Here is a 12,930-nt window from a genome sequence, read left to right on the forward strand (position 1 = left end):
TAGGACCAAAACAGCTGAAGGCATGGCTGCAAACTGTGAGGTGAAGGAATTTGAGAATGGGCCAGGCCAGAATTGGAGGAGTGCAGAGATCTCAGAGTATTGGAGGTCCACTTGCTTTGATTCTATATATGAACACAATCTTCAAATAAAATGAACTGCTGGTGATGTGTTACAATTCACTCAGGGAGTCCAAGTTGCTGTGGCAATGTGCACTTTTACATGCAAAAAGCTGTAGGCTGGAGCTATGGATAGTGATAGTGGAGGCTCCAATGTTCTTTCCATCACATGGCAGACCAGGATCCTCTCCCAGTCTTACCACCTGCCATTTGTGTGTGTTGGAAGATTTGCAGGTTGACTATCAACCTGTTTGGCCACGTTATGAACGCGCCCTCCTTGACCACCAAGGCCTGGGTTGGGACTCCAACCTGAATCTTCTGGCTCAGAGGCAGGATTCTACCTCCTACCTTTTCGTAATGAACTGGACTAGATGGAAAATAGGACATTAACTATTTGGTTTATGCAACAATGCACACAGATTATTGATTGTTCTGGCAAAAGATGTTCCTTTTTGTCGATTGGTATGATCCCATAGTTAAGCACTGAAGTGACTTTCTGAGCGGTCCTGATGCTTGAGTCAGTTTTACAGATCTCTTTGCAGATGGAGTATAATGTGTGAAAATGTGAAGCTATTCACTGGCAGCTGTTCACAACAAAGTATTACTTAAACTGAGAATGACTGCAGAATTCCGAGGTGCAGAAGGATCTAGGTGTTCTGGTGCATGAGAAATGTTAGGATGCAGGTACAGCAAATAAGTAAAAAGGCTAATGAACTGCTATCCTTTTTTATGAGAGGGATTGAACATAAAAGTAAGGATGTCATGCTTCAGTTATACAGGGGATTGGTGAGACCACACCTCAAATACTGTGTGCAGTTTTGGTCTCCTTATTTAAGGACGGATGTAAATGTGTTGGAGTCAGTTCAGTGGAGGTTTGTTAAATTGCTACCTGGAATGGGTGGGTTGTCTTATGAGCAAAGGTTGGACAAACTGGGCTTGTTTCCACTGGAGTTTAGAAGAGTGAGGGGTGATTTGCTTGAATTACATGGACAAAAGAGCTGAGCTCCCGATGTGAGGTGAGAGTGACTGCCCTTGAAATCAAGGCCGCATTTGACCGAGTGTGGCATCAAGGAGCCCCAGCAAAACTGGAGTCAATCAGAATCAAGGGGGACACTCTCCACTGGTTGGAATCATACCTAGCACAAAGGATGATGGTTGTGGTGGTTGGAGGTCAGTCATCTCAGTTCCAGAACGTCACTGCAGGAGTTCCTCAGGGTAGTGTCCTCAGCCCAACCATCTTCAGCTGCTTCATCAATGATCTTCCTTCCATCATAAGGTCAGAAGTGGAGATGTTCGTTGATGATTGCACAATGTTCAGCACCATTCGTAACTCCTCAGATACTGAAGCAGCCTACGGCAAGTAACATTCACAACACACAACTGCCAGGCAATGACCATCTCCAACAAGAGAGAATCTAACCACCACCCCTTGATGTTCAATGGCAGTACCATCACTGAATCCCCCACTATCAACATCCTGGGTGTTACCATTGACCAGGAACTGAACTGGACTAGCCATATAAATGCCGTGGCTACAAGAGCAGGTCAGAGTCTAGGAATTTTGCGGCGAGTAACTCATGTCCTAGCTCCCCAAAGTCTGTTCACCATCTATGAGGCACAAGTCAAGAGTGTGATGGAATAGTCCCCACTTTTCTGGATGAGTGCAGCTCCCAAAACACTCAAGGAGCTTGAAACCATCCAGGATAAAGCAGTCTTCTTGATTGGCACCCCATCCACAAAAATTCACTCCCTCCACCACTGACACACAGTCGCAGCAGTGTGCTGATGCACTGCAGGAATTCACCAGGGCTCCATCGACGGCACCTTCCAAACCCATGACCACTACCGTCTAGAAGGACAAGGGCAGCAGACACATGGGAACACCACCGCCTGGAAGTTCCCCTCCAAGTCACTCACCATCCTGACTTGGAAATATATCGCCGTTCCTTCACTGTCGCTGTGTCAAAATCCTGGAACTCCCTCCCTAACAGCACGGTGGGTGTACCTACACCACACGGACTGCACCGGTTCAAGAAGGCAGCTCACCACCACCTTCTCAAGGGCAACTAGGCATGGGCAATAAATGCTGGCCCAGCCAGCGAAGCCCACATCCCGTGAATGAATAATAAAAAAGCGTAAAATCCTGAATGGTCTTGACAAGGTGGACATGGAAAGGATGTTTCCTCTTGTAGATGAGTCCAGAACTAGGGGGCACTGTTTTAAAGTTAGGGGTCGCCCTTTTAAGACAGAGATGAGGAGAATTTTTTTCTCTCAGAGGGTTGTGCAACTTTGGAACTCTCGGCCTCAGCAGGTGGTGGAGGCGGGGTCATGGAATATTTTTAAGGCAGAGGTAGATAGATTCTTGTTAGGCAAGGGAATCAAAGATTATTGGGGGTAGATGGGAATGTAGTACTTGAAACACAAACAGGTTAGACATCATCCCTTTGAAGGGAAAAACAGTCTTGAGGGGACGAGAAGCCTGTTCAGCTCCTATTTCCTATGTCCGTATGTTATTGAGCTCTTCCAGGGCTTCAGGTGTGAACAGTGGCCTCCTTCTGCAAAACTCCAGGGAGATATTTTAAATATGGTTTTCTGGGCCTGTAGCATGGCTTGGTATCTGAGAGGGGCACTGGCATGAGAATGCTGTTGGGTCAGGAACCTCAAAGGTCACTATATCAAAGGCCTAACTCCAGGACCGAACATACAACAGCCAGCACTGAAAGTTGATTAGTTTATAGCTCCCCTACCAATAGTTACACACTAGGGCAGGGTATACAGGAAGAAATAAATGGGGCGTGTAAGAAAGTTACCCCAATAATCATGGGTCACCCATATAGGTTGGGTGAATCAGATTGGCAAAGGTAGCCTGGAACATGAGTTCATAGAATGTATTTGGGACAATTTCTTAGAGCGGTATGTGCTAGAGCCAACCAGGGAGTAGGCTATTCTGGACCTGATAGTGAGCAGTGAGGCAGGATTAATCAATGACCTCATAGAAAAGGAGTCTCTAGGCACCAGCGATCATAACATCATAGAATTTCATGTTCAGTTTGAAGGGAAGAGGTGTGAGTCTAAGACTAGCTTTTAAACCTGAATAAAGGTAATTATAAGGGCATGAAAGCAGATCGAGCTACAGTGAATTAGGAAACTGGGTTAAATGGTAAGACAGTTACAGACTTTTATGGAGATATTTATAACTCACAGCAAAGATTTATCCCAGTGAGAAAGAAAGACTGTCTGAGAAGGGTGCATCATCCATGGCTGAATAAAGAAGTTAAGGATAGTATCAAATTGAAAGAAACATTGTACGAATCTGTAAAGATTAGCGGTAGGTCAGAAGATTGGTCAAAGTTTAAGAACCAGCAAAGGATGACTAAGAAAAAAAAGAGGGAGAAAGAAGAGTATGAGAGATGCTAGCTAGTAATATAAAAGCAGATAGTAAGATTTTCTACAAGTATTTAAATAGGAAAAGAGGTAACTAAAGCTGGTGTTGGCCCTCTAGGGAATGAGTCTGGTAATTGAAAATGGAAAACAAGGAAATGGTGGAGGCATTTTCTGTCTTCACTGTAGAAGGCTTGGAAAACTTCCCAAAGATACTTGAAAATCAAGAGGTGAATGGGAGGGTGGAACTTAAAACAATTATGCCATTACTAGGGAAATGGTCAGCCCAAAGGCTAACAAGTCCCCAGGACCAGATGGCCCACATCCTAGAGTCTTAAAGGATGTGGCTGCGGAGACAGTAAATGCATTGGTTATAATCTCCTAAAATTCCTTAGATTCTGGAAGGGTCCCAGTGGATTGGAAAAGAGCTAATGTGACATCTTTATTCAAGAAAGGAGTGGAGGTGGGGGGGGTAGGGGGGGGGTGGAGGGGGGGTGGGGGGGGGGGGGGGCGGGGTGCGGTGCAGAAAGCAGGAAACCACAGGCTAGTTAACCGAACATCTGTCCAAGGAAAGTTGCTGGAATCCATTATTATGGAAGTTATAGCAAAATACATAGAAAATCATAATTTGATCAGGCAAAGTCAGCATGGGTTTCTGAAAGGTTTAGCTAATTTATTAAAGTTTCTTGAGGAACTAACAAGCAAGGTGGTTAAAGGGGAACCTGTAGATGTGATGTACTTGGATATCCAGAAGGCATTTGATAAGGTGCCACATCAAAGGTGGCACAAGATAAGAGCACAGGCTTTAGGTGGTAATATATCAGCATGGATAATAGACTGGTTGGCTAACAGGAAGCAGAGAGTAGGGGTAAATAGGTCTTTTTCACATTGGCAAGCTGCAACTAGTAGAATGCCTCAGAGATCAGTGCTGGGACCTCAACTATTTACAAGCTACATCAGTGATTTGGATGAAGGGGGCTGAATGTATGGCCGCTAAATCTGTTGATGACACCAAGATAGGAAGGGAAGTAAGTTGTCAAGAGGAGGTAGCAAGTCTGCAAAGGGATATGGACAGGTTAAGCGAGTGGGCAAAATGTGGCCGATGGAGTATAATGTGGGAGAATGTGAATTTGTTCACTTTGGCAGGAAGAATAGAAAAGCAGTGTACTATTTAAATGGAGAAAGGGGTGCAGAGGAATCTAGGTTTCCTGGTACATGAATCAGAAAAAGTTAGTATGCAGGTACAGCAAGTGATTAGGAAGACAAATAGAATGTTGGCATATATTGCAAGGGGAATGGAATATAAAAGTAGGGAAGTTTAAGCACAGCAGTACAAGGCCTTTGTGAGACCATATCTGGAATATTGAACAGAGCTTTGGTCCCCTTATTTGAAAAATGATATATTTGCATTTGAATTAGTTCAGAGAAGGTTCACTTGACTCATTGCTATGATGAGGGAATTGTCTTATGAAGAATGGTTGAACAGGTCAGCCCTACACCCATTGGAGTTTAGAAGAATAAGTGATGATCAATGTCCTGGGGGTTACCATTGACCAGAACTGAACTAGACTAGCCATTTAAATATTGTAACTGTAAGAGCAGCTCAGAGGCTTGAATAATGTAGTAAGTAACTCACCTTCTGACTCCCCAAAGCCTGCTCTCCATCTACATGGCACAAGTCAGGAGTATGATAGAATACTCTCCACTTGCCTGGATGAGTGCAGATCCAACAACACTCAAGAAGCTCGACACTATCCAGGACAAAGCAGCCCGCTTGATTGACACCCCATTCACAAACATTCACTCCCTCTACCACCAACTCACAGTAGCAGTAGTGTGTACCATCTACAAGATGCACTGCAGGAACTCACCAAGCTTCCTTTGACAGCACCTTCCAAACTCACGACTACTACCATCTAGGAGGAGAAGGGTAGCAGATGCATGGGAACACCAACACCTGGAAATTCCCCTCCAAGCCACTCACCATCTTGAGATGGAAATATATCACTGTTCCTTCACTGTTACTGCGTCAGAATCCTGGAAGTCCCTCCCTAACAGCACTGTGGGTGTACCTACACCACGTGGACTGCAGCGGTTCAAGAAGGCAGCTCACCACCACCTTCTCAAGGGCAATTATGAATGGATAGTAAATGGTGGTGGAGGGGGTGAATGTTTGTGGATGTGGTGCCAATCAAGCGGTCTACTTTGTCCTGGATGATGTCAAGCTTCTTGAGTGTTGTTGGGTCTGCACACATCCAGGCAAGTGGAAAGTATTCCACCACACTCCTGACTTGTGCCATGTAGTTGATGGACAGGCTTTGGGGTGTCAGGAGATGAGTAACTGACCACAAGATTCCCAGCCTCTGACCTGCTCTTGTAACCACCATATTTATATGGCTGGTCCAGTTCAGTTCCTGGCCAATGGTAATCCCCAGGGTGTTGATAGTGGGAGAATCAATGATGGTAATGCCATTGAACGTCAAGGGACGATGGTTAGATTCTCTCTTGTTGGAGATGGTCATTGCCTGGCACGTGTGTGGCACGAATGTTACTTGCCACTTGTCAGCCCAAGCCTGGATATTGTCCAGGTCTTGCTGCATTTGGACATGGACTGCTTCAGTATCTGAGGAGTCGTGAATGGTGCTGAACATTGTGCAATCATCAGCGAACATCCCCACTTCTGACCTTATAATGGACGGAAGGTCACTGATGAAACAGCTGAAGATGGTTGGGCCGAGGACACTACCCTGAGGAACTGAGGGATTGAGGCTTGTGGAACCTTGGTTCCATGTCTCCCTCATTGCAACAGTGAGTACTCTTCAAAAATACTTGTTTGGCTGAAAGGGCTTTGGGACATCCTGAAATTGTCAAAGGCACTTTATAAGTGCAAGTGCTTTATTATCTAGAGTTCTATTTCATGTAGATTTCGCTATGACACCATTTAAAAAATGAGCACCTTTTGTACATTAGCTGTGGGTGATTTACATTCTAACAAAACTATCATGGCAGAGATGTCATTAAAACAAACAATCCCCTCGTGACTGCCAAGTTCTCGGACCAGATGTAAAAATAAGTTATGCATTTTAAAAATTAATATCTTCAATATCATTAAGTCAAGGATATGTAAAACATTCCTGTTTGATTCATTAGAACAGGTATAACCCAGAAGAACGGGATCAAAATGTAATCGTTCTCCATCTTACGAAGAATGCAGCTAAGATATTAACGAAGAAACAGTGATATTGCCTTTGTGAGATTCCAGTAATTGAGAGGAAATGAGGAGACTATTTTGTTTTGCACAAAGAGTTGCTATGATCTAGAATGCACTTCCTTAAAGGGCAGTGGAAACAGATTTTCAAAATGGACTTAGATAAATACTTGAAAAGGGAAAAAAAATTGAATCATTATGGGTTAAGGGCAGGGGAGTGGGAACAATTGGATAGCTCTTTCAAAGAGCTGGCAGCAGACACAATGGGTTGAATGGCTGTCTCTGGCTGTCTGATTCCATAATTCTTGTTGATTGAGTTTGACTCATCAATTGAATTAACTGTCTTGGGTAGGTTGCGCTCAGAGAGTTAAATGTAGCTAACTGGAGTGTTTAGCTCTCCACCTGCCAAGTTGTAATTGCTACAAGTAAAGCAGCTCCTCCAGAGAAGAGACTTTTTAATTGTATATTTGGCAGGTCAAAATTAGGTTCTTAATAGAATAGACTTAGTTTGTAATTTGAGGGAAGTAACAGTGCATTTTAATTTGGGCAAATTAAGCATTTCTATGGAGCTAAACTGTTCCGCATGAGTGTGATAGTGCTTCATGGTACAGGCTGCATCCAAAAGAAAAAGGAAAAACCTTCTTCTAGCACCTTTTACATCCCTAGGATGTCCCAAAGCATTTTACAGCCAATGAAGAACTTTTTGAAGCATCTTTTACTGTGTAGGGAACTTGAATGAATGTTTGTGCGAAGCATGGTCTCAAGGCAAATATAATAATTGTTGTAATATGGGATCTTTAGATGTCTCAATGGTGAGATCTTGAAATGTGTATATTTAAACATGAACCATTTGTTGTTAATCTTTAACTATTTACAGATCCCAGGTGACTGTCATGCATGGTGCTGTTATCTCCAGGCAGGCTGGTTCTAGCATGTTCTTTTTAGACTCTTCTCTCAGTCGATTACCATGTTACTCTATACATCATGCCATGGGTGGTGCTTTTCTGCATTCCCAAATTCACCCTTGCTCTTGCCGAGCACTTTTACATTACAATAGCCTGCAGGCACATATAACATCATACAACATCCCATTTTCTTCTCCTAAGAAAACTTCCCTTTCCAACAGAGTATAACTATTTGTAATACAACCTTTACTTGCTATCTCTGCTCCCCCATCTCAGGTCTCTGACTTTAGAAGTTCAGACAGTCTGGAGGCTTATCAGTTCTTCTACATCTCAGTCTGTCAAGTCTGGAGGAATGTTAGTCAAACTCTGCATTTCTGGTACTCGGCTATCTCCATTTGATTCGCCTTCTGTGCTCCTTCAGATTGCGTTTCCCTTTATTAACAACTAATCTGTCTTTTTTCAGACACTGTGGTTTTGTCCCATTCCTTCTGAAGTGAACGTTCCCTCCATTCTTTCCTAGAGTGGACTCGAATTTTCGTTTTCCACGGTGTCCACCATGTTGATGTTTTGCAAATGGAACCTTCATTTCCACTTGTTTCACAATTTCAGCCAAACATTTGCTTGTTGCTTTATTACCAAATCATTTCGTAAACTAATGTTTCCTTTCATTCAGTTCAGCTTTTTCATCTTCTAGTGCCTTGTGCTTCACTATGGGATTTACATTCTCCAATCTCGTTCCTGCCTCTCCTTTTTCTGTCTGCAACAGAACTTTGCCTTTGTGCTTCATTTTGGTTTCTCTCTTGGCCAGGTCTGTCCCCGGTGAAGGATTAGCTTGTTTCCATTCTGTAATTGTGCTGCTCATGGCTTCATTGTCCGCTTGCAGTTTGGGGAGTTCTAGAGCTTTGCCTTTCAATGTCTCCATGCAAATGCTTCTTCAACTATTCAGCCTGTTTCTTGTAGCTTTCAGCTTCCTCCTGGAATATTGAGCATTGCTGAGTCTTCTCTGTCAACTGGTTCTTTAGTTTGGTCAGAGTGACATTAAATTCATTTTGCTTCTCTTCATAATTTTTCAGAGGAATAAGCTTTGTCTGAAGGAATTCCTGTAACCTATGAGGCTCCGTCAACAGGTTTTGCTTTACTTTGTGAAGCTTGCTTGTTTCATCTTGATAGAACTGTAGAGCCATAGAAAAGTTATGGTGTAGAAAGAGGCCATTCAACCCATCGTGTCTGCACCGGCCAAAAAGAGTAAAAAGAAACCAGCCGCTCATTTTAATCCCACTTTCCAGCACCTGGTCCATAGCCTTGCAAGTTCACTTCAGATGCAGATCCAGGTACCTTTTAAATGAGTTGAGCATTTCAACCTCAACCACCAACTTAGGCCGTGAATTCCAGGAACCCACCACCCTCTGGGTGAAAAGGTTTTCCTCATGTCCCCCCCATCTATCAATCACCTCAAATCTATGCCCCCTGCTAACTGACCCCTCAGCTAGGAGAAAACAAGTCTTTCCTGTCTACCCTATCTAGGCCCCTCAATTTTCACACCTCAATTAGGTCGCCCTTCAGCCTCCTCTGTTCCAAGGAAATCAACCCTAACCTATCCAATCTCTCCTCATAGCTGCAATTTTCAAGCCCTGGCAACAATCTTGTAAATCTCCTCTGCACTCCCACCAGAGCAATTATGTCCTTCCTATAATGTGGTGACCAGAACTGTATACAAAATTCCAGCTGTGGCCTAACCAGTGTTCTACACAGTTCCATCATAACATCCCTGTTTTTATATTCAATACCTCGTCCAATAAAGGAAAGCATTCCATATGCTTTCTTGACCACCTTGTCCACCAGTTCTGCCACCTTCAAAGACATGCACTCCAATGTCTCTCACTTCCTCCACCCCTCAATAACTTTGCGTTTATTGACTGTTCCCTTGCTTTGTTTGCCTTCCCTAAATGCATTACTCACACTTGTCTGGACTGAATTCCATTTGCCACTTCTCTGCCCACTCAACCAAAACCATTGATATAATTCTGGAGTTGACAGCTATCCTCTTCACTGTCAACTGCATGGCCAATTTTTGTGTCATTTGCAAATTTCCCAATCATGCCTCCCACATTTAAGTCTAAATCATTAATATATACAACAAATAGAAAGGGCCCCAGCACAGAGCCTTGTGGAACACCAATGGAAATGGTTTTCCATTCGCAAAAACATCCATCAGCCATTACCCTTTGTTTCCTGTCACTGAGCCAATTTTGGATCCAACCTGCCACCTTCCCCTGTGTCCCATGGGATCTCACTTTCCTGACCAGTCTGCCATGTGGGACCTTGTCAAGTGCCTTACTGAAACCCATGTAGACAACATCCACAGCACCACCCTCATCAATCCTCCTGGTTACTTCCTCAAAAAATTCTATTAAGTTTGTAAGACCCATGATCCTCCCCTAACAAAACCATGCTGCCTATCCCTGCCTTTATAAGTGACAGTTTACCCTGTCTCTCAGAATTGTTTCCAATAATTTGCCCACTATTGAAGTCAGACTGACCGGGGCTCATAATGTCCTTGCCTTTCCCTCGCACACTTTTTTCTTAATTCGTTCATGGAATGAGAGCATTGCTGGCTAGGCCAGCATTTATTGCCCATCCCTAATTGCTCTTGTTCAGGGGGCATTTAAGAGTCAACCACATTGCTGTGGGGTCTGGAGTCACATGTAGGCCAGGCCAGATAAGGACAGCAGATTTCCTTCCCTGAAGGACATTAGTGAACCAGTTGGGTTTTTACGACAATCAACAATAGTTTCATAGTCACCAGTAGACTTTCAATTCCAGATTTTTAAAAAATTCAAATTCCAAAATCTGCCATGGAATTGAACCCGCGCCCCAAGAGCTTTACCCTGGGTCTCTGGATTACCAGTCCAGCAACAATACCACTATGAAGACCTCCAATCCTCTGAGACCTTACCTACATCTCGTGAGGATTGGAAAATAACCCTCAGCGCATCTGCTATTTCCTCCCTTCAACATCCTTCAACAGCCTGGGATAAAATCCATCTGGCCCTGGTGATTTATCCACCTTCAAGGATGCCAGTCCCCCCAGCACTTCCTCTCTCACTATGCTTATTGTTTCTAATATTTCACACTCCTCCTCTTTAACTAGAATGTCTGCATCATTCCTCTTCTTAGTGAAGACAGAGACAAAGTACTCATTGAGAACCCTGTCCACATCTTCAACCCACAGGTTACCATGTACATCTCTGATTGGCCCTACCTCTTCCTTGGCTATTTTCGTGCTCTTAATATACTGGTAAAATATCTTAGGGTTTTCTTTGATTTTACCTGCCAATATTTTTCCATATCGTCCCTTTGCTTTTCTAATTTCCATTTTTACTTCACTCCTATACTTTCTTTACTCCTGTAGGCTTTCTATAGTATTAAAGCTTTTGTGACTGTCATAAGCTTTCTTTTTCTGCTCTATCTTGGTCTGTATGCTTCTGGATAATCAGTGGGCTCTAGATTTGGCAGTACCACTCGTTTTCTTTGTGGGGACACGTCTACACTGTGCCCGTAGAATTTTACCTTTGAACGCCTCCTGCTGATTTGACACAGTTTTTCTTTCTGATAGCTGTGTCCAGTCCACCCTCACCAGCTCACCTCTCAGCTTTGTCAAATTTGTCTTACCCCAGTTTGGAACTTTCACTCCTGTTCTATCTTCACCCTTTTCCATAATGATGCTAAATCTGACTATATTATGGTAACTATCTCCAAAATGGTCCTCCACTGCTACTTCATCCACTTTCCCCAGCTTCACTTCCTAAGACTAAATATAGAATTGCGCCCCCTCTCGCTGGGCTTGTTACATGCTGGCTAAAAAAGTTCTCTTGAATGCAGTTCAAGAATTTTGCACTCACTATTTCCTTCACACTGCTCGTACCCCAATTGATGTTAGGGTAGTTGAAGTCTCCAACGATTGCTACCCTACTCTTTTTGCACTCAGAAATATGTCTACATATTTGAACTTCTAACTACTTGTGGGTCTCCCTTCCACTATTTGGGGGTCTATAGCACACTCCTAGCAGTATGGCTGCCCCTTTTTTATTTCTGAGCTCAACTGATATGGCCTCATTTGATGCTTCATTTAGTATATCATCCCTCCTCACAGCTGTAATTGATTCTTAACCAATAATGCTACAGTCCCACCTTTTTTTCTCTCCTCCCTATCCTGCCTGAAAACTCTATATCCAGGGATGTTGAGCTGCCATTTCTGCCCCTCCTTTAGCCAAGGTTCCGTTATAGTGACAGTATCAAGCTGTCATGTGTCTATTTGTGCTCTCAGCTCACTGGCTTCAGTTACTATGCTCCTCGCATTTACATATACACCTTCCAAATTCCTGTGCTGTACGCTATTTAACCTGTGCAGCTTCTGTCTTTCAGGATCACTCACTAATTCTCCACCTCCCTTTCCCTGCTCTGAATTTTCCCTCAGGTTCCCATCCCTCTGTCAACCTAGTTTAACCCCAACCCCCCAACAACACTAGCATATCTCCCTGCGAGGATATTCATCCCAGTCCTGTTCAGGTGTAGACCATCCGCTAGTAAAGGTCTCACCTTCCCCAGAACCAGTCCCAATGCCTCAGGAACCTGGTGCCCTCTCTCCTATGCCAGCTTTGTAGACATGTATCTATTCACTCAATTCTCCTATTTCTATATCCTATTGCATGTGGGACTGGGAGTAATCCGGAGATTGCTGCTTTAGAGATTCTGCTTTTCAACCTCCTTCCTAGCTCCCTAAAGTCAGCTTTCAGGGCCTCATCCCCTTTCCTACCTAAGTCATCGGTACCAGCATGGACCACGACCTCTGGCTGATCACCCTCCCCCAGAAGAGTGTCCTGCAGTCGTTCCATGACATCCTTGACCCTGGCACCAGGGAAGCAACATTCCATTCTGGAGTCACATCTACAGCTACAGAAATGCCTGGCTGTTCTGCTAACGATTCCCCAATACTATTGCTCTTCCCCTCTTCTTTCTCCTCTCCTGTAGAGCAGAGCTGTGGTGTCACAAACATGGCTCTGACTGCACACCTTCGAGGAACCAACACCCTCACCGGTATCCAAAACAGAAAACTGATTGGTGACTGGGACCCCAGGAGACTCCTGCACTGCCTGCCTAATTTTCTTAGACTGCCTGGTGGTCACCCATTTGCTTTCTGCCTCTGGGTTCCTAAGCTGCGGTGTGACCACCTCTCTGAATGTACTATCCACGTAGCTCTCATCCTCGCCGATGTATCACAGTGACTCTAACCGCCGCTCGAGCTCTGGAACCCAGAGCT

Source organism: Carcharodon carcharias, chromosome 6, assembly GCF_017639515.1.
Source record: "Carcharodon carcharias isolate sCarCar2 chromosome 6, sCarCar2.pri, whole genome shotgun sequence".
NCBI classification, from domain to species: Eukaryota; Metazoa; Chordata; class Chondrichthyes; order Lamniformes; family Lamnidae; genus Carcharodon; species Carcharodon carcharias.